This window comes from Chiroxiphia lanceolata, chromosome 21, assembly GCF_009829145.1.
Source record: "Chiroxiphia lanceolata isolate bChiLan1 chromosome 21, bChiLan1.pri, whole genome shotgun sequence".
In the NCBI taxonomy this organism is placed as follows: Eukaryota; Metazoa; Chordata; class Aves; order Passeriformes; family Pipridae; genus Chiroxiphia; species Chiroxiphia lanceolata.
The window spans coordinates 587,515-612,127 of NC_045657.1; the positions used below are offsets into that span (position 1 = coordinate 587,515).

General features: G+C 48.9%; 1 long non-coding RNA gene across 1 annotated transcript; it reads left to right on the forward strand.

Annotated features, from left to right (window-relative positions):
* The first annotated feature begins 438 nt into the window (after positions 1-438).
* LOC116797263 lies at positions 439-4,637 on the forward strand. Its single transcript, XR_004360602.1, has 3 exons — positions 439-1,413; positions 4,249-4,330; positions 4,442-4,637. It is a non-coding gene; the product is annotated as an uncharacterized LOC116797263 (long non-coding RNA).
* The last annotated feature ends 19,976 nt before the right edge of the window (positions 4,638-24,613 follow it).

Consider the following 24,613-nt stretch of genomic DNA (forward strand, 5'->3'; position numbering starts at 1 on the left):
GGATGCTATAACCCTGCTCCAGCTTATTCATAGGCATCTGCTGATGTGGCATCTACATCAAACTGTGAATGCAAATGCAAGTCGGAGGGCTTGGATGTGCTTTAATAAACCCTGCCAGGTTCCCCCTCCTGATCTCAAAGCTCTGGGGGAGAAAGCAGCTCGTGCAGTGTGGGACGTGGCAGACACAGTGGCCACACAGTGACACCACAGTGATAGCGAGTCACACCCCCACCACAGCTCCTCCTCTTCTTCACTCATCCCAAATTAACCTCACTGGGCACTGGCTGCAGGGAACAGCCCGAATCTGGACAACTCCACGGAGAAAGCCCCATCGATTACAGTTAATTAGGCCTCACTTTTTAGAAGACCACAGCATTAGTAGCTGCTCTGCTGAACGTGGGGCTGTGTCCCCCTGTGCTGTCAGCATGGGGACTGTCCCCAGTGCCACTGCTGGGCTCACCTCCCACCAGGAGAGCCAGGGCCAGGCAGTGCCACTGGCTGCAGGCACAGCCTCTGATCCTTCCAGCAGCGGCAATTATTTAATGTAATGAGAAGAATCCAAGCACTAGAACTTTTCAGAGAGATTAAATGTTTTATGACAGACCAAAATTGTGTAATGCAAAAGCCTGATTTTGTGTATAGGAAGATACTTAGAAATAAAATGTGTACTGGTGCCTGGGAGGCTGAGGCAGATGACGACTGGAGCCCTCTCCCAGCTCAACATTCCTTCCAGCCATCCTCCCCCAATATGACATCACTTCTCACCCATCCCACCATCCCTATCAGCAGGACACAGCCCTGGCAGAGGCACTGCAGGCACACAGGGATGGTAGGACAGCTCACCAGCCAGGGTGAACCCCCCGTGCCCTCCTTATGGACAGCCAGGGTTCAGCACAGAAACACGCAGATTCTGGCTTTTATTTGAGGCAGGTTGGAAAGAGCAGTGAAGGTTATTGAAAACATAACGAAAGCTCCTCCTTATTTCATTAAATACAAATGTGAGTGGGGTCATCAGTTTTTATAGGGGCTCGTAAAGCATCCCTCTTGTTCAAATAGGCTATCAAATCACCCAGGGCTCCTCTCCGGGAGGAGCGCAATAAACCCAGAGTTTCTTCTTTAAGAAACTCATCTCAACATCATAATAAAATAACCTTAAATAATACAGTATGGAACAGGTTTTCAATAACATAATTATAGGCTTCCATTTTTTTCCTGGCAGGTCATTTCTTGGTATCTATTTTGGATGCCACATTGCAGAGGAAGGGGGTAGGGATGGAAGCATGGGTGGATTTTGAAGCATGTCCTCAGGTCACAGCAGATCACCTTGCCTTTCCTTTGTGCAGTGCAGGCACCATGAGGCCTGGGGAAGCTGGGCAGAGCTGCAGCCTGTGGGATGGAACAGCAGAAGTGAAGGTCAGCTCAGGTCATGCTTCCGAGCACCAGGTCCTGTGGCAAACTCTCCTCAGGGCAAGATAGCCAGCACAGGATGGTCAAGATTTTAGCTATCTTCTGTCTGTGGAGAGTGGAGGAGGAAAATCCACTGATGGGGCAAACATGGATGGGGCAGCAGAGGTTTCTATCATTCAAAGCCTTTACAGTCACCTGGCATAAAATCCCCCATATTTTTCCTTGCTTTCTTGATCATAGCACTCATTTAGAAAGGATTTTAGGTGGAGAAGATGCCTGGAATAAGATCTTTGTAAAATCAAAGGAGCTGTATTTATTACCCCAGGGTTCAGTCTAGCTCTTGAGCAGGGAGGAGAGACAGTCACAAGGAGCATTCAACCCCTTTCACGTTCCCCACCGCCTGTCCATGGCATGAACTGAGCAGGAGAGCATCCCCACAGCTGATGTCCCCTGGAGCTCCCCACAGGCTCTTAGCCAAGCACTTGAAGCCAAATGCCATGCTCTTTTTGTCGGGTGGATGTTGTTACCTACCCACAAACACTCCAGCCATGCAAGATTTCCTCACGGATAAGGAGGGACCATCTTCTCTCGCTGCCACCGGCCTTGTGGTGCTTCTGTTTCAGCGTGGCCAAAGGCACATGGTGCACCTTGGAGCCACTGGGTTGATGGTCAGACTTGATGATCTTAAAGCTGTTTTCCAACCAAAATGTTTCAGTGACTCTGTGATTGTCCCTTCATCCTCTCTTCTGGACGATGCAAAGCCTGGGGACTGCCCAGAGGGCACAGCATTCCCCTTCCTGCACCTTGGGACGGTGCAGCTCCTGCAGGACCGTGCACATTCTGCAGACAGATTGAAACCTTTAGTGGTGTATCTGTTTTCCGTTTTTTGTGCAATTGGTGGCTGACCCTCCTGTGCCATGGTGTGTCATTAGTCCCCAGGAAATGGATTGCTGGGCAGGACTGGGTGGGCTGGCCAAGGGCACTGCAAATGATGTTTATGTTTCAGACCTGTCATGCAAAGGGATTTTAACCCTCTGCTTGTTTACCTAAGCTCTATCTCTCCTTTATTTGGAACAGCAGTCTGATTTTTAATGTGTGGGTGTCCACAGCATGTCACTGATTCCACTTGGGTGTCCTCGCTTCAATTTAGAGAAGGTGTATTATTTTTTGCATGCTTACATTTGAAGCTTTATTCACAAATAATAATTAGCAGATGTTTGCAAACGCTTTAAGTCTGAGCTGCTTCAGGGCAACACACACAAGAACCTCAAACCAGGGTGCTGTAACTGCAGAACCATCTCCTGTGCACAAGTCATGTGCTGAAGCATATGCACACACCCCATCCCACACACTCATATAAAAAATCAATCCACGTACATCATCTGCACATGTTTGCAGATAATACAAAGTTGTGTTTAAAAAAAAAAGGAAGAAAGAAAAGCCTCAAGTGGCAGAGCAGTTAAGGAACTCCTAGGTGTTTTTAATAACATTGATCAGGCCAAATGAAAAAAGCCAGAGCAGTGGGAGACAGGAGCAGGCAGCAGATGCTGACATTCTATCACAGCAGACACATATTGACTAGCGGTCTGAACAAGTCACTCACTCATCAGCGCCCGGCCTGATTGAGTTGCCTGCAGCCAGTAAATGAGCCTTCCATCCACTGTGGGTCGAAATGAACTGCAATCTTTTCAGACCTCGTTGTTGGCCAAATGAGAGATTTAAAACCCCGGAGGACTCCAAATGAATTTACCAAGGAGCCACAGTGACTAACAAAGCTACAATACATCAGCGCGGGGGCAGTGGGTGTTACACTCACTGCTGGGTGATCAGCACTGGGTATTACACCCTGATCAGCCACTGAGCAATGCAGAGGTAACCAGATTAACCAACACGAGGTGTGTAAACCTTTCGTGGGTTCTTTAAGGATTTAAAGATTTTTATGAGAAAACACTACAAGTTTCCCGGGGGAAATTTGCTGTTATTGATTTAATGTTTGCTTGCATGCTACCTGTCAATTTTCCAAGAGCTTCAGCAACAAAATTCGTATTTGATATTTGACAGATCTCTTCCTGGTTTGCATGAGCACAGCAACAGAGTGCTTTCTAAAGGAGCTCCTTTCGAATAAGAGAGGGAAGAGTGCCTCCTGCACACACACTTTTAACCAAGACCTGATCTCAGCCTAAAGCAAATTCAGGACTGACTACAAGCTCCAAACACTACAGGGGATGGCTAAGGATAGATCAGACTGGCTGGATTTTGTCAGGCAAATGGGAGCATTCCAGTGTTTTTTGGGGACTGGTTGATGGAACGTTCCTCATCCATGAACATGTATGTGTGTGTGAACGTGCTGAACATGGTCGTGATGGAAGAGGGATTTCACTGACTCTTCCTCCTGACTCAGATTAGGAAGTTCAGGTTTCTCAGGTCCATCTGGGTATGCTGGAAGTGTGTTTGGTGTACTGAGACCAGGGATATGAAGGCAGCACACACCACCATTGGGCTCAACCAAAGCCGTTAGAGAACCTCTAAAGAGTCAAATGTTGAGCTTATGTGAATCCAGCACAAGATCATGGAGAGCAGGAATGAAGAAAGGGGCCCTCTCTCCATGTTCCCTGCAGGTACAAGGAGGGGTTTCTCGGGGTTCCTCTGGTTTGAAGAACCCAGTGTTTCTGGGAGGAAGGCAGAGCCCTCCTCTTCCAGCACCTGCCCTCTGCAGCCCCGTGCTGTTCCCCAGGCAGTGACTGTTCCATTGCTAACATTTCCATGATAACAAATTGTTCACTAGCTGGAGAGACAAATGCAATGCTCCTTCCCTCTCAGCTAATTCCTCCCCCTGTTCAGATGCTGACTTGCTGCCTTCCTCACTTGAGCAGAGCTCTGTGTGCAGTGATTCAGGCCAGGCTCCACTCCCTGCTCTCCCCAGGTACTCTCTCCCAATCAGTGCACCCCCAGCACCACATGGTTCTATTTGTGGCTTACTTTATTCCAGCTGAACGTAGTAAAATGGTTTGTCATCTCCATTTTTTTGCCGTAGTGTCCTGGAGGAATATGCTCCGGAATGCCTTCAGCAAGAGCCTCTAATCTGGAAGAGTCATTTCTCCCTCTGCCTCTCTCGCAGTACAGGAGCAATGCAGTGGCTGCTGGCTGGAAAATTAGCCCAGGGAACTCTCTCCTCTGTCTGTCTCTCACCTCATTAGACTAGTGAGAAAATGTAATTGTAAGTCTCTCAGGCTTTCTGCTCGCCGGCTGGTGGGGGATAGTGCTTCACAAGGGCTGGGGGAGGCAAAGCTGCACCCCAGCTGTTAGCACTGCACCTCAGCCCAGCTGCCACGTGGTGCCAACCACGAGCACAGTGCAGGTGGGTCCCCCTGTGCCCCACCAGGGCTGTCCCTGCTGCCCGGGTCAGCTGTCCCTGTGCCACCTCACGTCCTTCAGCAGAGATCAGCCAAAGCAGGGGCAGATGGTGCTGGGCACCACAGGGCTGGGCTGAGCCCACCAGCAGGCACAGACCACCACTTGCCCTGGGGGTCTTCACCTCTGAGCAGCGACAGTGTGGGGATGGCCACACTCTGCAGCTCTGGGGCCAGCCCTCTGCCCCTGTGGGGCACAGCACCCCTGGGTGTGGGATCTGCTGGGGAGAACGTGGAACGTGATGCATTGCCCGTGGTAGTCGTGGCTGGGCAGAGCCTTTTCTACAGGCAGGGGCTGCTGGTGCCACCAAGCTCCTCCAGGCACAGCCAGCACAGGGCTCACAGGGAAGCCAGCTCTTCAAACCTCCCATCCCAGTCTGCAGCACAGTCCAGACTCCTCTGCTTGTTGCAACTGTGTGTTCTTTGGCTTGGCTGTCCCACTCCAGATTGATTTCCCTGCCTGCTTTACCAGCCCTGGGTTTTCTCATTGCAAGCACCAAACTTTTGCTGGGAGATAAAGCCACAGGTCTGAATGAAATGGAAAGTCTCGGCCAGCAAGTTCCAAAATAAAGAGGGATGTTATTCACGGCAGCTCCTGACACATACATGTATTGGTGTATGTTTGGTGAGGTTAACAAAGCTTCATGCACATGGTTTTGGTGTAGGATGGGAAATGCTGAGGCTGAGTCCAACCAGCTCAGCAATAACGTCTGCTGTGTGTTTTAAGGCAGGAAGCAACGCCTCAGCTGAAATCACTTAAACAAAAAGATTGCAGTGAGGGGCATAATGCAAGAAAGTAATAAGGTTTAAAACAGGTCAGAGCCCTTTCCCTGCTCCACTGCTCCTGAGTGAGATGCATTATTTAATGGTCTTTGGTCACCGCTGATATACTGTTGATGAAATAGATGATTTTGTTCAAAAGAGCATTAGAGAAGAAATATACAATACTGCATTACACTCCAGCACAGTTCCCTCTCTGGTAAAAGCCGATAGATTGAAGGTTTTTCCTCTTGACAGGAAAGCAAAGCAGTTGAAATGAAAAGTCTTATGAAATGGCAAATACAAATGGTAATAATGCCACCGTATTCAAAATTAAATTGTTGTAATTTTAGTTTCTGAGCATGGCAAAGTAATACAATATTCAGCACAGGCTTGGAGAGCAAAACCCTTTGGCAATAATGATGGTGCCTCATGAGCTAACCAAACCATCTTTTATAAAAATGTGGAGTCTGATGGGTCTCTCCATCAGCCACAGGAATGTTGTGTTGTGGTACCCCAGACGTGGAGCGTATGGGCTGCAGTGCTGTGCTCAGCCTAAGGAGGTCTCTCCTGAAAGGAAAAGACATTTTAACTGTCCAGATGTGTTGGATCAGAGATCCCACTGATGACAGTCTGCAGCCAGATCGCGGTGGGATCAAGACAGAAGACCTGCCTTGCCCTTTGTGCTTGGCCTGGTTATTTCCAGGCGTGGCTGCAGGAGTTTGGTGTGGTGCTGGTGGCAAAGTGGCACTGCTGGCACCCCTGGGGCAAGGGGCACTGCTGGTGAGGCCCACAGGCAGTCAGGGCTGAACAGACACACATCCTCCCTCTGCCTGCTCGTGAGTTTGCTGCACAAGGAGCCTCCCTGTTCCTGTAGCAAGTGGGTGAGTGTCTGCCTCTCCCACTCCTCCTGCCTCTCCAAGCCCTGCAAATAGCTTTGGGTATTGAATCTGCGGATTGCAACTGCTCCATGTTTGAATAGCCTGCTGACCTTTCCCAGTAATGCCTCTTTTATAACCTTCATCTTCTGCGGGGGTTCACGCCATCCCTGTACTTACAGACCAGGAATCCAATGTGTAATGATAACATGGAGCCAGGCACTCCAGCCATGCAATTATTCTCCCTGCATCCCTGTTTACGCTGTGACTTTCATCGCGGTTAAATGCTGCTATTTTCTTTTGCCAGGCCCTGGGAGAGACTCGAGTTTGCCCTCGACAGGTTCAAGTCTCTTCTGCCAACAGAGGGATATTTCGATGCATATAAATGGTGTGTCTGTCTGAGCTCAGGGTGGGGCTGGGACCGACCCTCGCTGTGGGAGCTGCAGGGGGACAGGAGGGGGTGGAGGGCACAGCAGCCCCTTTGGGGTCTGCAGGGCACAGGGGCCCTGGGGAGCAGCAGGCATTGCAGGGCAGCGTCTGGAAGCTTGCCAGGGAAATTCTGGAGTGACCCCATGGGCAGAGGGGGCACCCTGAAATAGGACTGACCCCGGCTCGTCCTCTCTGTTGCTGTATCCCCAGATGAAGCCTCAGTAAAATCAGTGGGGATGTGACCAGCACACCCAGCTGGGCCTGCCCTGTGCCAGCAGGGTGGGGGCTGGCGGTGGAAGCCCCTTGGGCGGGTGCTCCCCACACTGAGCTCCCGGGCAGCTGTGCCAGCCATCCATTACACAGTAATGGGGGGAATGCAGCAAAAACGGCAGTGAGGGAAAGGAATACATCACTGGTAATTATCTCTAACCAGAAATCTCCTCCACTGCTCCAAGCCCCATCATTCCAGCCCTATTCTAATAAAGTGACACCTTTTTAATTATGGTAAGGACAAATCTGAAATTCCAGTAAGTAATTAGCAGGCATAATTTGCCATCTCTGACACAATGTGACTTTATCACAGGCTACCTCAGTGCAAGGCAGGAGTGCAAGGCTGCTGTATATTCTGTTTTAATTTTAGAGAAACCCAAACTGTCCATTTATTTTTATTACAATGTATTTCTCGAGTAGTTGAGTGGACAGCACCGAGAGCGCTCCGAGAGTGCAAATAAACAGCAGCAGCCTTGGAATGTTAAATTTAAGGGTTGTTTTCAAGAACAGGACACTTAATTTAACAATAAACTATGTTTTTATGTACCTCCATGATACCCACTGTTATCGAGAGCACAAGCTGGCCAGGCCCATTCCGAGGTGTGTGGGACCCACTGAGCCATTCAGCCTGGTGTATTTTCAGTGAAAAGGAAATGCCCATCAAACTGGAAAACACTTTCACATTGCAATCCAATTATTTATTTGCCCTTCCAAAGGCTGCTTCCAGTTTTATTGTCTTCCTCTGTTCTCCCCTGCTATTTGCATGTGTGCTCTAAGGGTGGTGCTTGGTTCTGCTAATGGGCAGAATATTAAATCCTGCAAGCCATAGCTAAGAGAGATTTTTCTCAAAGAATCACAACATTTTGCAGAGTTGATACACAGTGTGGCAAGGTTCCTGGTTTCCCTGTGACTCCTGGGGCTAATATTCTTACAGCTAATATATTTTTGAGAAATGTATACTCTGGGCTAAATCATGAATATTTTAAGTTTGAGCTCTGCTGTCCAGTTGGGATTAGTCAGAAAAACTGTGGCTTTGTTTCTCCTTGATGAGAGGGCAAGTGCTCTAAACCTGAGTGTTTCTTTGTGAATAAAGGATTTAAGGTCTGATGTACCAGGACATGTAAAATAGACTCAGCTGTTGGGGTGCCCTTCTGTGAATGGCCCAGCACAAATCCCCACCTTCCTTTGAGAGCTGCAGCAGCTGGGACAGCACCAACAATTCAGGAAGACAGAAACAAAACCAGTACCTCTGTCCCAGCACGTGGGAATGCCAGAGGGGACAGACAGGAGCACACCTGGGACTGACACAGCACGAGGTGGGCAAACCTGGCCAGGCTTCACACGCGACTGAGCCTTGGGATCGAGCACCTCATACAGAGCCAAAGTCAAGTAACTGTAGAGCAGTGCAGTGAGTGTGGCAGGAAAGGAGCTCTGAGGTCAGCTGATGGTGAGCAGAAGGGTTCTGTGGTCAGGGCAGATGTGCTGCCCACTGCACGCAGACACAGCCATGGCCAGTAATGCTCTGCTGCTGTAAGTATCCATCAACATCCAGCAAAAAGAGCCACCTTGGTCTGGCAACATCTGTTTGCATTAGTTGTAAATCCAGGACAAAACATCCCTCATAAATAATTAAGTCATCAGGGTACACTCACATCAAGAGTGAATTGTCCTGCAATGCAGCCCCAGAGGACAGGCTGCTCTAAGGGCAAGGGGCCCCTGGCCAGGGAGATACCCCAGGAGCAGCAGCATTGTTGAGGGATCCCAGGGTGATCCCAGGGGAGGCAGAGTGCAGCTGTGCCCTGGGACTGCTGTGGGCTGTGCCCACACCGGGCTCTCCCCCATCATCACAAGGATTTCAAAAGACTTAAATAGCCCTTCAAGACAGATTGAATGTTTCTCATGGATAGTCCTTCATTCAGCTAATGAGGACTTTAGCAGTATCCCAAAAGCCCCCAGTCCCAGGCTGGTAACCTCTCAGGAGGTGGGAATGTCAGGAGCTTTGCAGGGCAGAGGAGCCTGTGCCAGTCCTACCCATGACGGATGGTTCGTGGTGCTGCTGTAGGTGTGTGTTGGGTTCCTGTGCCCCGGTGCCAGGGTCACAACAGAATCTGAACTTTTATTTTGCACTGTGCAGCCCCCCGGTCCCCTCACGGTCCCCCTGTGCACGTGGGGCTCCAGATTTGTCTTTTCTTGTCTGCATTAGTGAGAGGGAGATGCATTAATAAGGCGGGGAAGCAGGGGCGGTGGCAGCCCTCGCTCTGCTTGAGGAGGAGTGATTGCTGTGCGGAGGGCTGGGAGGCAGGAGGATATAACCCTAATGTCTGCACCTCAGGACACACCATTAAAAAGGCATCTGCACTGACACAGATCTGTTGTTTATCAATACCCTGACAAGCATTTCCCCTGCAGCACGGGAACACCTACACGACACAGCACATAACCGATGGAGCGCTGCTCGCCGGCTGCCCCGCAGTGCCCGGCCCGTGCCCGGCCCTGCCAGGAGAGCCACAGCAGCACTGGCACAGCCACGTGTCCCAGCACCCACACACGTGTGGGAACAGGTGAGCTGGCAGCAAATGTAAAGTGAACAGGGTGGGAGTGATTTAAAAAGTGCCGCTGTTTGCTCTTGACTGCTTGCAGTTCAGTGCTTCTTTTGGGGAATTTTCTGGCATTTTGTATCAAAGAGAACTTTTACATGCAAAAACTGACCTGAACCAAAAGTGAAAGGTGGTGACCCTTCCCAGTTCAGCTCCAACCTCCATGTCAGCACAGCACAAAAACACACACAATGTCTCAGCCTTGCTTTGTGGGGTTGCTCCATCCCCTCATTCCCACTGCTGGTGCCCACTGGGACCGGGGCAGTCACACGCCTCCTGTCCAGTGCACAGATGAATCAGCACTGCCTTAGAACTTCACATTGCATGTAGCTTTAGTTAATTAAATGTAAAATCATTGGAATAAAATTATCCTTTCATTAGAAATTAACTCAGTGCTTTAGACTTCAATAATTACTTTTTTCTCCCCAAACCACATACAAAACGGTCAGTTAAACAGTATGTAAAAAAAAAAGTTTAATGACCACAGAGCAATCAAGATTACTATTATTTAAGCACAAGCAATTAACATGTGCAATGAGGTATTAGTTAATAAATTATCTTTATAAAATTAAATTGTAATTTTATCACAAATTTTACAGAGGTTACGGATTTTAATGGCTGTATTTAGCTGTGGCACTGAGCATGCCGCTTTCCTTCATTACTTCATTAACACTTTGCATTTAGACTCTTTCTTCTTATTATTTAATTTAGGAACAGGCTTAATTGATTTATTTCTCGCCTCTGTGGGAGCCACTTGGTCTCTGCCACTGCCCAAGGGCCAGGTGCCACCCCGGCTCGTGCCCTTGCTTGGCTTCTGTGCAGAGATGAGCGCTGGGATGTCGCAGGGGATTCATCCTCAGGCTTGACACTCCAAACTGCCAGTCACCTGCACAAGGGAGTCCGGGATGGAGAACAATTCCCGCTGGGATATCCTTGCGCTGCAGAAGCACCTGGTTCTGCTTGTCTGGGTGCTGCTGGTCCAGGTGCTGCAGTCTCTGAGCACAGGGAGCCCCATGGCCCCCGGTCATCACCCCTGCGCTCCCCGCTCCGTTCCACACCTGTGTTCATGGAGGCAGAAGCCACGAGGAGATGTTTCACACCTTCTGCCAGCATTGGAAGGTTTTGCAGGACTCCCCCTGCGTCCCAGTATTCCTGGCTCCACTTCCTGGCCAGAGCCAGCGCTCTGCTCCGGTGCTGGGATCGGTGCTGGGAGCGGCGGCGGCTGCGGCACGCGCGGGTTATAAACTTCCTCTGCGAGTTCCCTGCAGACAGATATCCTTGAGACTCACCTCCATCTCCTGCTCAGGTCACAGGGAGATTTAGAGATGGGGAGCTGTAGTTAAGGTCCAGATCTGCTATCTGAACTTGAGTGATGGAGGACACATTCCCGGGACATGTTTATTGTCACCCGGCGGCCCCGCAATCCCGCTCGCACAGAGCCACCTCCATTCCCCGTATAATTCATGGGCTGACTCCATGGTGGAGTGACTGATAAGGCCTTCACGCCGGGCTTGCCGGCCACATGTCTCAAGGAGACTCCAGAGGAGCTTCAGCACAATATAAATGTGGCTCCGTGTCAGCCTCAAACCCCTGGAAAATTCCCCGTCTCGAGAGTGCAGCATTTTAAGTAATAAAACCATAGAGAGATTACAACAAAATGTGACAGGAATTTATAGCCCTCTGCATGAACCTTTTACCTTAAGATGGAACAAAGTTGAGAGAAAAAAATTGCGTGGTTCACTTAGGTAACCTTTCCAACCAGCTCTGCTCAGCTCCTGGCCCCACATTCCTCTTTGCTGATTTAATAGGAAAAAACCAGCCCTGCTGAAGGCAGGGAGCTGGAGAAGAGGCAGGCACCATGCTTTAACCCTCACTGCCTCCTCCCTGCCTGAGGCACCAGAATTCCAGAGCAAAAGAACTCCCAGGTTGTGCTGAGGACTGGTTTTAGCCCTGTTTCTCACTGCTGTAGGATGGGACACCAGGGCAGGCTGGGACATTGGGACATGCTGGCTCACAGGGAGGGCTTTCTTTATCTTTTTATTATATTTTCCCTCAAGTGATACCAAAACTCCTACAGCATCTGTAATACCTAATGAAAAGAAGGGCTAAGCACCAGCTCCTGTACATACCCTGATGACACGGGCTCTGCTTCTGAGTGCTCTGTCCCTCCGTGCTGGGAGGGTGTTTTTATTGCCTGTGAAAGGGTCATGCAGCACAGCTAAGCAGATTCCCGACTCTCCCTGATGCTGGATTTACTGCCACTTTCAGCAATAAACAGTGGAATTAATCCTGAGTTTACTAATCCAAAGAGTAAACAATATCCAGTGGAGACATTCAGGCAAGATAAATGCAAGGGAGTTAAAAGCAAGTAGGGTGAAATCATTCTGCTCTCAGCTAAGGAGTCATTGGAGGAGCGTGAAGCCTCCACATACAGTATTATCAAATTGTTAATAAACGTTTCTAAAGTCTGTAATATGGGGAAGCTTTTCTTTCCAATTCATCACAGTTGGGGGTTTTATACGTGAAGCACACTCAGTGCCAGACAGTAACTTTGCACTGTGCACTCAAGGAAGGATTGGGCAGAGCTGCTGGTTTAAGAATTAGGAAACTGATTTCCTGTTATTGTGTAAATCACGTCATGCTTAAAAATCCTCTGATACAGCAACTGGAAATAAATTCTAAGACAGTTGCTCTTCAGACATCCCAACACTTTACAAAATATTAATACCAACTTTACAAAATATTAATACCAAAATTTGCAAAAAATTTTTGTCCTGCCTTATCCCTGGGAAGGAGCTGTGGCCCCTCAGACACACAGCAAGGACAGAACTGCAGTCCCCTGGAATACAGTGAGAACTTGTGGGTGCCACAAACCCCACCTGCAGCAGCGCTGCATTCCCGCACAGTATTTTGGTACATATTTTACATCATCCTGGGTCACTGCTGTGCTTGCTAAATAATTAAAGGCTGAGAATGTGTTATTTACTGTCCATTTAGTGCAGTAGGCTCAGAGCTTTGCTTTGATTTTCGGTCTGGAAGGAGCAGTGACATGGCCCTGGGGAATTCTCCTGCTGCGCTAATTAGCGTGGCACGGTGCAAACCCACACCACAGGCTTTATTTGTGAGTCAGAAATAATATTTGATTGTTAATTTTATTGGTTAATAAATTTTTAAAATATTCATTTATATTTTCACAGACAGTGTTTTACAGCTATCAGATGTGCAGAGTAAAGTCCAATGATTTTAGGGACCATTTTCCTGTGTGTAAATCTGGAGAAATAGAAGAAATACAAAAACACCCCAAACCAGACTGGGGGAGGCTTCAGGGTGCAGCTGGTCAGTAGTTGGGATGGACACTGGTGGCTCCTGCCCCTGACATCCCTCTGAAGGACCCTGTGCTCCATTGTTGCAGGCTCCGGACCCCCAAACTGGGAATGTTTTGCTGCCTCACCTACGTCTACACCCCATTTTCATAATCAGAGCTGTAACTGACTTCTTGAACTTGAAAAGTGGCAGAAAATGGAAAGAGTGGGGGAAAAAATCCTGATGAATGAAAACTTCTTCCTACGGAAGAGTGTTTGAATTTGTCATCCTCAGACAAGAATAAGTTGGTTCAGTAAAGAAAAGAGTACAAATTATCAACCCTTCAAAGCTTTCCCATTTAACCACTTTACTGCAATACAACTGCCCATAACATTTGCTTTTAGAGCCCATGATGCTGAGTGTAGTTATTACATTGCATACATAAAAGATGTTTACAATTTTTTATATATATGTAAAATGTTGATCCCCTGGGCCACATCGATTTGTGCCGGCTTCACGGCTGGGTTGGTGCAGGAATTTCCCTAAGAGATGTGATTAGGCTGCAGGGAACTTTCATTCTTTTTTCCTTTTTTTAATCTCCTGCTTACCTATTTAACAGGCCTGTCTCAGACTCCATTTATGTCAAAATTTTGGGGCAACACTGGGGTATTCTGAGCTCAGGAATACATGGCATACACAGACTGTGATGCTTCATTTTCACAACACACCCTGGCTGTAGATGGAGCTGGGTTGATTTGTTAGTTCTTGGTAGTTTCAATAGTTGAAAACAGAATTGAGACAAAGGCAGTGATTAGCACCCTGGGGGGGGGGGGGTGGGCAGCAGGGCTCTGCAGTGCAGGGGAAGGCAGTGCCAGGAGGGCACTCTGGAGCTGCTCTTTGGGATTGTCTCAATTTAAAATTATCTCCGCTCAGAGGTTGCTCTGGGAACTACCTCAGCTTCTCCCTTTGCCTTGGCCAGGAACACAACATCACCTCCAGCTGATGGCCCTTCCCAGTGGGTCCCACCAGAATCACCTCTGCCAGCAGGAGCTGGAAGGGGCCTTGTCCCTGTGCCTGTCCCTTGGGAAGGGCCAAGCCTGCAGGGAGCTGTGTGAGAAGTTCCATTTTCGTAAACACATAAGCGACTGAAAGGACAAATAATTTCCCAGTAATTTGTTTTCTAACAAGCAGTGGGTTGCAATTAAGAGAGTATTTATTCTAAAGAAATGAACTGTTCTCCAGCAGAGAAGTAAAAAGTGGTTTATGGTTTCAATCTTCAAACTTTGACAAGCTAATCTGTAGAGTGAAATAATAACAGGGGAATGTTAGAGATTTCTTATAAACACTCATAGAAAAATGAGCAAACTCCAAGGCAGTGGAAAGCACCAGAGTTTAAATGGTGGCTCTGCAGAGGGGACCTGGGTCAGTCAGTGTGGTGGAAAGGGAAGGTCACCTGTGGGATGCTCACTGCTCCCAGCCCGGAGACCCTCAGCTCCGTCCCAGGCGTGGAATCCCTCTGGGACTGCAGTTGTGTGGATATGGGAGAGGACAAATGGACAGTTTATTCACATATCCACTGTGTCTCATCCCAGAGCTGATTTGAGAGGAAATAAAAGGCCACATATTGAGATGTTCACTGCATTTAAGGAAAAACATGAATATAGCAGCAACGTTTGCACGGTTTTCCCTTCCCGGAAGAAAAGCAGAGAGGTTTTATCTGTATATGATACATTTTTAAAAGACTCTAAGTGTTATCCAGGATATTAGACACTATTCAGCTTCACACAGGTATCTGGCAAAATGGTTTAAACATTTATTAAATATAGAATGATAAAATACCTTGAAGATCACATCCAATCAACACAGTTTCTGCTGTGGAAAATCATGTCTCATTAATCTGTTAGAATACTTTGAACCTACCAATATATAAATGGATAAAAGAGAATATCTTGACATATTTTTAGACTTTCAAAAGGCTTTTAATGAGGTCTTCCCACAGGATTTCTTAGGAAACAAGATAAAAATGGGGGTAAGAGATACAGTAACATTATGAATCAATAAGATGGACTAAGAGGAAGGAAACAAAAGTGGGAGATAGTCTTTTATTAATCAATGTAAAGGTCACTAACAGTATGCTACATGGTTACACACTCAATCTAATGGCATTAATATATTAATTACTGACCTGGAAAAGGAAACAGTGGTATAGATTAGTTAAATTCAGAAAAGATGAAAGAAATTCAGAGAAATTTGGCCAAAGCAGAAGGATGAGTGACACGATAGCTAGTGAAGGCTGATATTGATGAATATGAGTGCTCTAAACCCCAGAATTTCCCCAGCATATAACTTACCAATCTGGTCATTGAGCAGACCTTGGGCAACGTGTGTCCAAAGCCAAATGGCAAATGAGATGTCAGGGGCTTGGGGATGGGAATGAGAAAATATTAAAGTAGGTGGTGAGGCTCCTGTGGGTACGGTGGATGCCTGTTGTGCTGGTGTGCAACATGCACTGTGAGGATGGACTGAGCCCAGAGCAGAGGGTGGGCGACCCAGGGGCTTGGGAGCTTGATCTGAAGAGTGTGAAAGGATGGTGGGTATGATCAGGACAGGCAAAACCAGGACCTGCCCTCACTGCCCTCCCCAGCACGAGAACAGGAGACACTGATGGGACTTCAAAGATGAAAATTCAAAATATAAAGACTGAGGTTTTCACCTGAGGTGGGGGGGTGCTCCTCACAGAGGGACCACGGGAGACCTCAGCTAAATATTGATGGCCAAGAGAAAGCCATGGGAAGAGAACTCCTGTGCACCTGGGAGTCAGAAATCCATTCCGTTACGTGAAGGGATTGCTTTGGGTAAGGGGAGGCTGTGGCAGTGATGCTTGAACACTGGGGCTCCAGGTATGCAAACCCAATCCCTAACTGTACTGTTCTGGTTTTACACTGCCCAACGTGGACAATTTATCCACATGTTTTAGGATTTATAAAGCTTAGTGCTGTGTGTTCAGTTTTCTAGATAGTTTCCCTTATTGCCTTTCTGGAAATCCATTCCAATTAGGCACCAATATTCAGGCTTCCAATGCAGGCAGTGGGATGCAATGTGGAGAGGTGACACAGAGTGGTCCCCGCAGGTGCAGTCTTATCAGCATGGCTCACCTCCACAGGCAGTTTGTAATAATCATACTTCTCATGAAGGTCCAGTTCCACTGCCTCCAAATTAGATCTCAGCACTTTAAAAAAAAAAAAGAAAAAGAAAAAAGGAGGAAAATCAATGCAAACCCCTTTCCTCCTGCACTGCCCTCTCCTCCTGCTGGGCTGGCTCGGGTGCCCTGGGGCAGGTCTGGCCGTGGGGTGGGGGTGCAGGGGGGCCCCAGGACTGGCAGCCTGGCAGAGGCAGCAGCCCCAGCACAGGGGGGTCTGCCCGGTCCCACCCGCGCTGCAGAGCCCGGGCAGCTTAATTGTCTTGTTAAATATAAATGGGCTGGTGATTTCTTAAAACTGGAAGAGTGTGGAAAGCCATTAGGAAGAGAATAATACCAGTGGTATTTAAAAATTAAAATTGGCTGTAGCCAATCCCAGCAGCAGCAGCTTTGTCCTTAGGAGCCTGACTTTGACAGTCGCTCACGGATGCTATAAACACAGGGCTGTGCTCGCAGCCAGGCAATAAAGTGACTGGTGCATTTCTTTTGCTTTATACACCACTGTATTGATTTTGTAGTTTATTTTTTCTTGGAGGAGAAACTAAAGTATTGCGATTTCATTTAGGTACTGCATTATAATTTCCCTGATGATTTTGTCAAATGTTCCTAGAGGAGAACACCTTCTCCTGGCAAGCAGGATTCAAAGACACCAAGCCGACTAATCCATACCTAATTGGATGAAATCGTTATGCACTTTCCCTCCTTTTGGAGTTTTTTTCAGAGTTCCTGGTTCCTTAGGGATCCTAAAAGCCACTGAAGAGGTTATTATAGTATGTCCTCAGGGATGTTTAATACCCTAGCCCTGTTCAGACATGCAAATAATCTAATTCAAAAGCCTCCTAATTAGCAAGCCAGCTACAGTTCTGGATAAGGGGAGAGAGAGGGAGAGAGAGAGAGAGAGATCTAAAAGGACGCTGCTTTTTCCTTTTATAGGCTGCTATTGTGCAAAAGGCAGCATAACGGATAAGGAGTAATTGTTCTGATTTTAATTGCGATCCACTATTTATAGTTTTGTTCTGTCATCTGAATAATGAGGGGATTTTGTTCCTGCAGCTCACGCTAAACACGATGCAACTGGGTCTGCACAGGATGCAGCGTGTGCCTGGCGTCTCCTCTTGGAAGCACAATCTTGTCTAGCAGAGATGGTCCAAGTAAAGGATGTTAAGCTCGTTAATGAATTAGCCATTTAATTGACATAATTAGGGATAATTATTTTCTTTTAATCTATTGCCAATTTTAGGACAATTAAACTAAACAATGGTGAAGGAGATCACAGAGGGTCCTGTGCAATCCAGTGAATGCTCTTGCCCTAAATGAAGTGGTTTTAACTATTATGGATATGCAGGTGGACAGAGCTGAGGGTGGCTTCTGGCTCTCCTGCCTGGTCCTGATGAGGAGACAGAAGAGCTGCAGTCCCCACCTCTGGTACTGAGGTCCCTGGTCACTGCAAACAGCTTCTCCTCCAGGATTCACAGCAGTGAGATGGTCCAGCACATCCTATTCCTGCTGCTGTGAGCTCTGCATCCAGGCTGGGGCTGCACTGCACTGTGCTGCCAAGTCCAGACAAAGATTAAATTTATAAAGACCTGCTCAGTCAGCTGGTGCAAAAGCACAGAGATACCTGGATTCATGAGGAACAAAATGCAGAGAAAACTGAATGCAGGGCTGAGGCCAAGCCTGTGTGTGTGGAGCAGGAGCATTACAAGGGCTGCCAGGTCCCAGGGGGCTCCTGAGCAGCTGCAGTGCTGCCCTGGGAGAGGGCAGGAGCAGGACCCCCATCCCTGTCCTGCTGCTGCTACTGCAGGAGAACAAGGGCCTTCAGGTACAAGCTGTGCCCGGGGGAGCAGGAGAGGGGGGTCTTGTATGAAGAGAGAGTGCTGAGCCCCGAGCAGCACGAGGTTGGCCCTGGTTTTACACTGCCCAGTGCCACCACTGGGTGCCCAAGCTGGTGCCCAGTGCCCTGTGCAGTGTGAGCAGCCACTGTACTCATCCTGGCCAGCCTGGCTGTGCTGCTGGGCTGTGGCCAGTGGGCTCTGCACAGGGCTCTGCAGGGCCGGGGAATTTCTGCTGCCACACCAAAATATTTGTACTATGTGGCAACAATTATTTCTGTGCTGTTCTTTGTTTGTTTTCCTAATAGAAAAAACAATAAAAACCGAAACCAAACTAAGTGATTCCCCACTCCCCCCTCCTCCCTCCAAGAAAACCCAACTTGCTGTAAATAGTAATATTTGAGTAACTCATGGCCAAATATTTGCAGGTTTTTAACAGCAGACTGCAGTAGGTAGCTGATGTAGGTCTGACAACAAAATGTGTCTATAAGGTGCCTGAAGTTCAGTAGTTTCCATTTTCCTCTAGTGCTTCCTTGTGAGCATTCTAAGTGGGGAAAAAAAAAATAAAGAAAAAATGTCTGATGAACCTCAAGTATCAGGGCTGGCTGAAGCCTTCCTCTACCAGCAGTGCTCAGGTGCAGCAAAGGACAAAGCAGACCCCGTGTGCCCCTGTGGGACGGGCTGTGCAGGGAAGGCCCAGGGGACGGGACCGACTGGCCTGGCTCCAGCACCACCAGGGAACAGCACTGGTTGTCTGCTGCTGAGTCTCACATCCCATGTGTTGAATGCTGAACTGTGGCTCCCCACACACCACAGGGCTAGTCTTGGCCCTCATCTTCCAGTTCTCCCAAGACCCTTCCACCAGAAGCTCCCAACATGTGATGCTGGGGGTGGGCAGCCACGGCACCCACCTTCCCACCTCCCTTTCTGGCTCACACCCCACGGCCCCCAAACGCCACTGGCCTGTTTGCAGGCAGTGGCACTGAGGGGCAGCGTTTTTGGCTGAGTGCAGGTCTGCCAAGCCCATCTCCCCAAGTGATGCTCACTCTGCTGCACGTGGCACGGCTCGTCACTTCATTATCCTATTAGAGACCCACACAGCACCTGCTCAATTGGAGCCTTGTGTGCTAGCAATTAATATGTTATGCCCTGATTAATTAGCAGGGTTAATTATGATTGCTGTTGCTTAAACCTATGTAGAGAGAGACGGCATCATGTTGCTGTGACTTGCAGCGCTGAGGATGCACCCTGGGAATTGGGACCAGCAGGGTGAGCAGCAGCTGTCCTGGTGGGATGCACTCACTGCCTCCTGCCCCAGTGTGAGCTGGGCAGTCCAGTCCCTGTTGACTCCATTAGCAAGTCCTTCGAGGGTGGCACCTCCCAGCCCCTCAGAGATAGAACCAAACCCCAACTCTGATCCTGCAGGCACTGAAGGAACCGTGGCCTCCTGTGCATTTGTTCACATTTTATCCAGTGTAACTTCAAAGCGAGATATTTACAAATACCAGAGCAACCACCAGACTGGTACCAACCCCTGCCTTGACAGGTACTCTGGGTTTTTCCTGGTGCTCAGGAATTTTCCCAGGTGGGCATTGGTGCCCACAGCCACGAGCTGCTCCAGCTCAGAGTGGAGAGCACTGGGAGAGAACGGCACAGCCACGGGTCCAGAGGCTCCTTGGGAGAGATTCCACAGTCACAAAAGCTGGCTAAGAACCACAGGGCAGGCTCAAATCTTGCACACAGCTGAGCACCTCCCATTTCCCATTAAGGTTTTGATTTGTCTGTGCATGAAATAGTGAGACTTGGGGTCTTTTTGGCAGTTGTGAGTGAGAGATGACCACCCTTCTCATTGACTTATCCCTTTGAAGCTATCATCACTCATTTCTCTTGGGAAGAGAATGTGAGGCACTGGTAAATAATATAGGGTTGTGTATTTCTTTATCTCCCATAGTGTGTTGTCTCCTACATGCTGTTCTGTTCTAACAACATCCATCAAGACAAATGCATACCTGAGAACAGCCTCCCTCAAACCTCAGAAATCTGTTTCTGAGGTCACCAACTATACAGAAAAGACAAAGAAGAAACAAGAAGAAAATTGCACAAACAATTAAACATTTTTTTTCCAGAGACAGAGAGGACTCCCCTTGTCTGCACAAGGCAAGCACCAAAATAAGAATGCCACATCTCAAACACAAGGCAATCTATTATTCTCAGAGCAGTAACATGATACATTATCAGCCACCTTATCCTAGCAAAATGTATCATTACCTGCACTTTCTGCACTTTCCAGATCAATCCACTTTAAAAATGTAGTAATATAGAAGGGTATTAGGTACTAGAAAACTCATTATGAAAATGGCGCACTCAAATTCTTTAAAGGTGATATTTCATAAAATATACTATGCCTAGCTCTTGGCTCAATCATTCTTTTTAATAGCTCCATAGCAGCCAGAAAATAAAGTATTCATGAAGATTGAAGAAGATGATCCCATGAACTTCAATTTAATTGGTGCAAATTAAAACGATCCATCTTTTCACGCTGCCCGTCTATCTCCAATCATCAGTGCACGGCACGTCCGGCACCCTGATTACAATTATCTTTTAATAGGAAAACTTGTCACTTTTTGTGTGATTTACATAAGCTTGCACAAACTTACTGGTATCATTTAGGGTTGGAATGTATGATTTTTTTTTTTCCATTCAAGTCCCCTGATACAGTTGGGGAAGGGGGGGCCCGGAGGTGAGGTGAGCTCCTGGCAGGGGGCTCATTTACTGCACTTAAAGCCTGGACTTGTACAAGAAGAATGCCAGAACGAGTCCTTCAATACATCTTCATCCAGCAGACCTCCCCCCAAAGAAGTGCTAATGCAGCCAGATTTCATGGTGTCTTTGCAATGACCATTGCAATTACAATACAAAAACCTAGATGACATTTTGACTTTTAATTAGGAGGGAAATGATGCTGGTCCCTGCTGATGGCTCTCTCTCTCCCTCTGACTGCTCCTAGCACTCCCATCCTGAGAAGGTACCCTGCAGGGTTTAATAAGCCATCAAATCATAGTGGTGTGGGACGTATTCTCAAGAGTTCAAATAAAATTACCATAAATGTATGTTTACTGTTCCCGGCCCAGTCTCTGAGATCTTGCAGAGGGGCCTCCAGCCAGGAGCAGCACTAAGCACCCACAGTATTAATTATTGTTACTATCATTATTACTATTTTCTTTGTGATGACCACAATCCAGCAGCGAGGACGCTGTGGAGTGATTCATTGCCTGAAGCCATTTATGTATAATACATTTCAATTTTTTTCCTTATCTTTGAAAGGCAACCCTCCTTATCACAGATGGCTTCCATCCCTTAAGATGTTGGGAGATTTAGCTCTGTTTTCTGAGGCTGGGTTTTCCTATGTTTGGAAATAATGAGCATTGTTTAGCTGCTGTTCATGTGTTCCCTGATAGCATCCACCTGAAAGGAGAGGATGGGAACCTGTGGAGCAGCCTGTGCCCTTCCCATGATCCCGCCAAACCCGCTTACACCTCCACTGAAGCACATGGAGGGACAGTTTTTAATAAGCTCTAATTTCCACCTCCCTCTCCTCCCCAGCGCCGCCAAGGCCCCCGCAGAGGTCATCAGCCTGCAAGTATTAAACTTTTTAGCACATCCACTGCAGAGCAATTTTGAGGACTCCTTTGCTGGCAGAGTTCAAATGAAACTCATGGCTGATCTCATTAAGCACTTGTCTCATTTTGGTGCATGAATATTAAACAGGAACATGTGTGAGCAGGACGCTGCAGAAGGAACATTTTTCCTCTCAGCGGCGCCTGGCGCAGCTGCCGGGCTGACACCCCGGGGGTTCATCCTGCCCCCCACGGCCCTGGGGCACGGGGGCCAGAGCTGCTGCCCGAAGGCAGATGTTCACCGTGCCCTGAGCTGCCAGAGCAGGAGGAGGGTGGACAGCGTGAGGGCCGCAGTCCTGGGATGAAGGGGATTTGAGAGGGTGTGCTGTGGCAGAAGACGCCCTCCACACCTTCAGTGCACCAGGTGCTGCTGCTGAGAGTGAGGACGGGAGCAGTTCAGTGAGGGATGGCCAAGGGGCAGTGGCAGCAGGGGCAGCCCAGCTCCCCTCCTGCCCACACCCCAGGGCACCTCACTGTCAGGTGCCCCTCCACTGCTGCCCAGGCATCTCCCCAGATCTCTCCTCATCAGTCTTTTGTCACAGCAAACACTGCTGATCACTGTGACCCAAATAAACTCCAATCCACTCGATCTATCAGGGAAACGTGCGGCGCTGACCCACCATAAATCCCGGGAGCGGCGGGAGAGCCCCGCACCTATTCCCTGCTGGCCCGGCCAGTCACCCACCTGCCGCGCTGCCCGGTAAGCAGGTAATCATGAGCTGCCACGGAAAGGTGACCCATTACTGTGATGGATTTGGTGTGAAAAACAAATGGACTGAGACCTGCGGATTGCTGTCCTTACTGCACCTTGGCCTTTTGTTCTGTCATATCAATATCCGCACGGGGCCTCATTACCCGCCGCTCCCGCGCCGTGACGGGGGCACAGGGTCAGCCCGTGCGCTGCGCTCAGCTGCCACGGCACAGCTCACCCGGGGGCACTCTGCCCGCTCCTCCAGCCGCTCCACTGCCCACTCTGTCACCACGCACTGCCCAGGAGCCCCTCAGCCCCCCTCAGCCCTGCCCAGGCACTGCCCAGGACCCTGCTCAGCAATATCCTTTAGTGCTCTTCCCTCTCCTCGTGAGGGTCAGCCCTCCCAGTGGTGAATGGGCTCAGTCTCACCAGCGCCTGCCAAGCAGCTGCTGGGACTGAACCGTGCCCTGAACGTGGCACAGCCCAACCACCCTGGCCATGCTCACTGTGGCACCTCGGAGTGAGAGGTGTGGGGATGTCTGCCTCACCACAGGGAGGAGGAGGAGGAGGAGGAGGGAGAGCCAGCAGGGCTGACCTTGAGGCTGCCTGAGACTGACCCTGAAGCAGTGAGATTCTCCATTCTGTTCACAGACACTGTCATCTCTCACCTTGCAGCGAGCGCTCTCCTTGCCCATTTATCATCACAAATGTTTCTATTTAGGCTTATTTGTTTGTACAGTTAAGCCCTGTTACATTTACACCAAGAAGAAGGACAAATTGTGATTTTATCCAATGTTAGATCATATCACTCCTTGCTACAACTTTCACAGCATTAATAAGGATAAAGGGAGACTTTGGAGAAATCCAATAATACAGCACATGTGATAACAGCCCGGCCAAGTGCTCTGGGGAGGGAGTGAATTCCACAGTGGAGCTGCAGCTGTAGCTGCTTTTTTGTGCTCATCTCGCCTTTTCCATCCAGAAAAAGATTTCTGCACTGGCTAAATGTGGCAAACACAATTCCAGCGATGAGGCTCTGCTCATTAAGGAGCATTAGTCTGCCCACTGGAACCCTTCATTCCCTGAACAATATCTTGCTGTTCCACAAAGCACCAGATGCCTGCAGTTCCCAACTCTTCCCACCAGCACTCACCAGGTACAGAAGTGGGCTTTTTTTTCAAAGACAAAAGTGGTGGCAGAACAATGGCAGAACAATGGCAAGTCTGGGAAAGCAGAGCACATGACAATGGAGAGCAGAAGTCAGAAACTGGAAGTGCCAGGATGCACTGGAGTCCCCAGAAAGAGGCCACTACCTGGAGCCCCAGACATCCCCAGGCATCCCCAGGAATCCCCTGCACCCACGGCTGCCAGGAAAAGCTCTGCAGCTGTGGGTGCCTTAAGACACTGTCACCTTGGTCCTGACATGGAAAGGACCAGAAAGCACTTGTGCAGATGTGTCACCTTGTTCTTGGGGGGAACAGCACTAGCACCTCCATGCTCCTCACTGTCCATCTGAAGCTGCTCCTGGCCCAGAAGAGCTCGTTGCCCTCCCACGCCAGTGTGAGGAGCAGCACGTGTCAGACACACATCAGCCCAAACTCCTATAGGTGCTCCATCTAATGGAAAAGTCTACGTGGGGATTGGCACATTTTCCCAGTGGGAACCCCCAGTAGGTGCAAATCTGTAAGAAAAACGCCTTCCCAGATGTTGTGCTGGTGGAAGTGTTTGCTCAGGCTGATGTCAGTCAGGGGGGCTGCCAGGGCCACACCACAGGCTTCCCCCTGCTCCCCTCAGCAAAGTGCCTGGCAGCAGTCCCAGCCACCTGGGATGCCCTCTTTGGGGGTGGCCACCCTGAGTCCCTCCTGCAGATGGCCACCTTGGGGGTCCCTCTGTGGGAGGCTTTGCCAGAGCACGGTGCTGACTGCGCCTGCTGGCTTTGGCCTCGGAGCTCCTGGCTCAAAGCAATCATCATTTATGTTATCCTTACATCTGAGGGCATGGACCTTCAATCATTCTTCCTAGTTAGACACAATCATCAGCCAGATTTGTCTTGTTTAGCTGAAATGCATACACAGTAACTACACAGCCCTGCGGATCCTGCGTGGATGGTTTGCTAATCCTGCATCCCAAACACTCTCTGTCCCTGCGTGGGTTTTAAAGG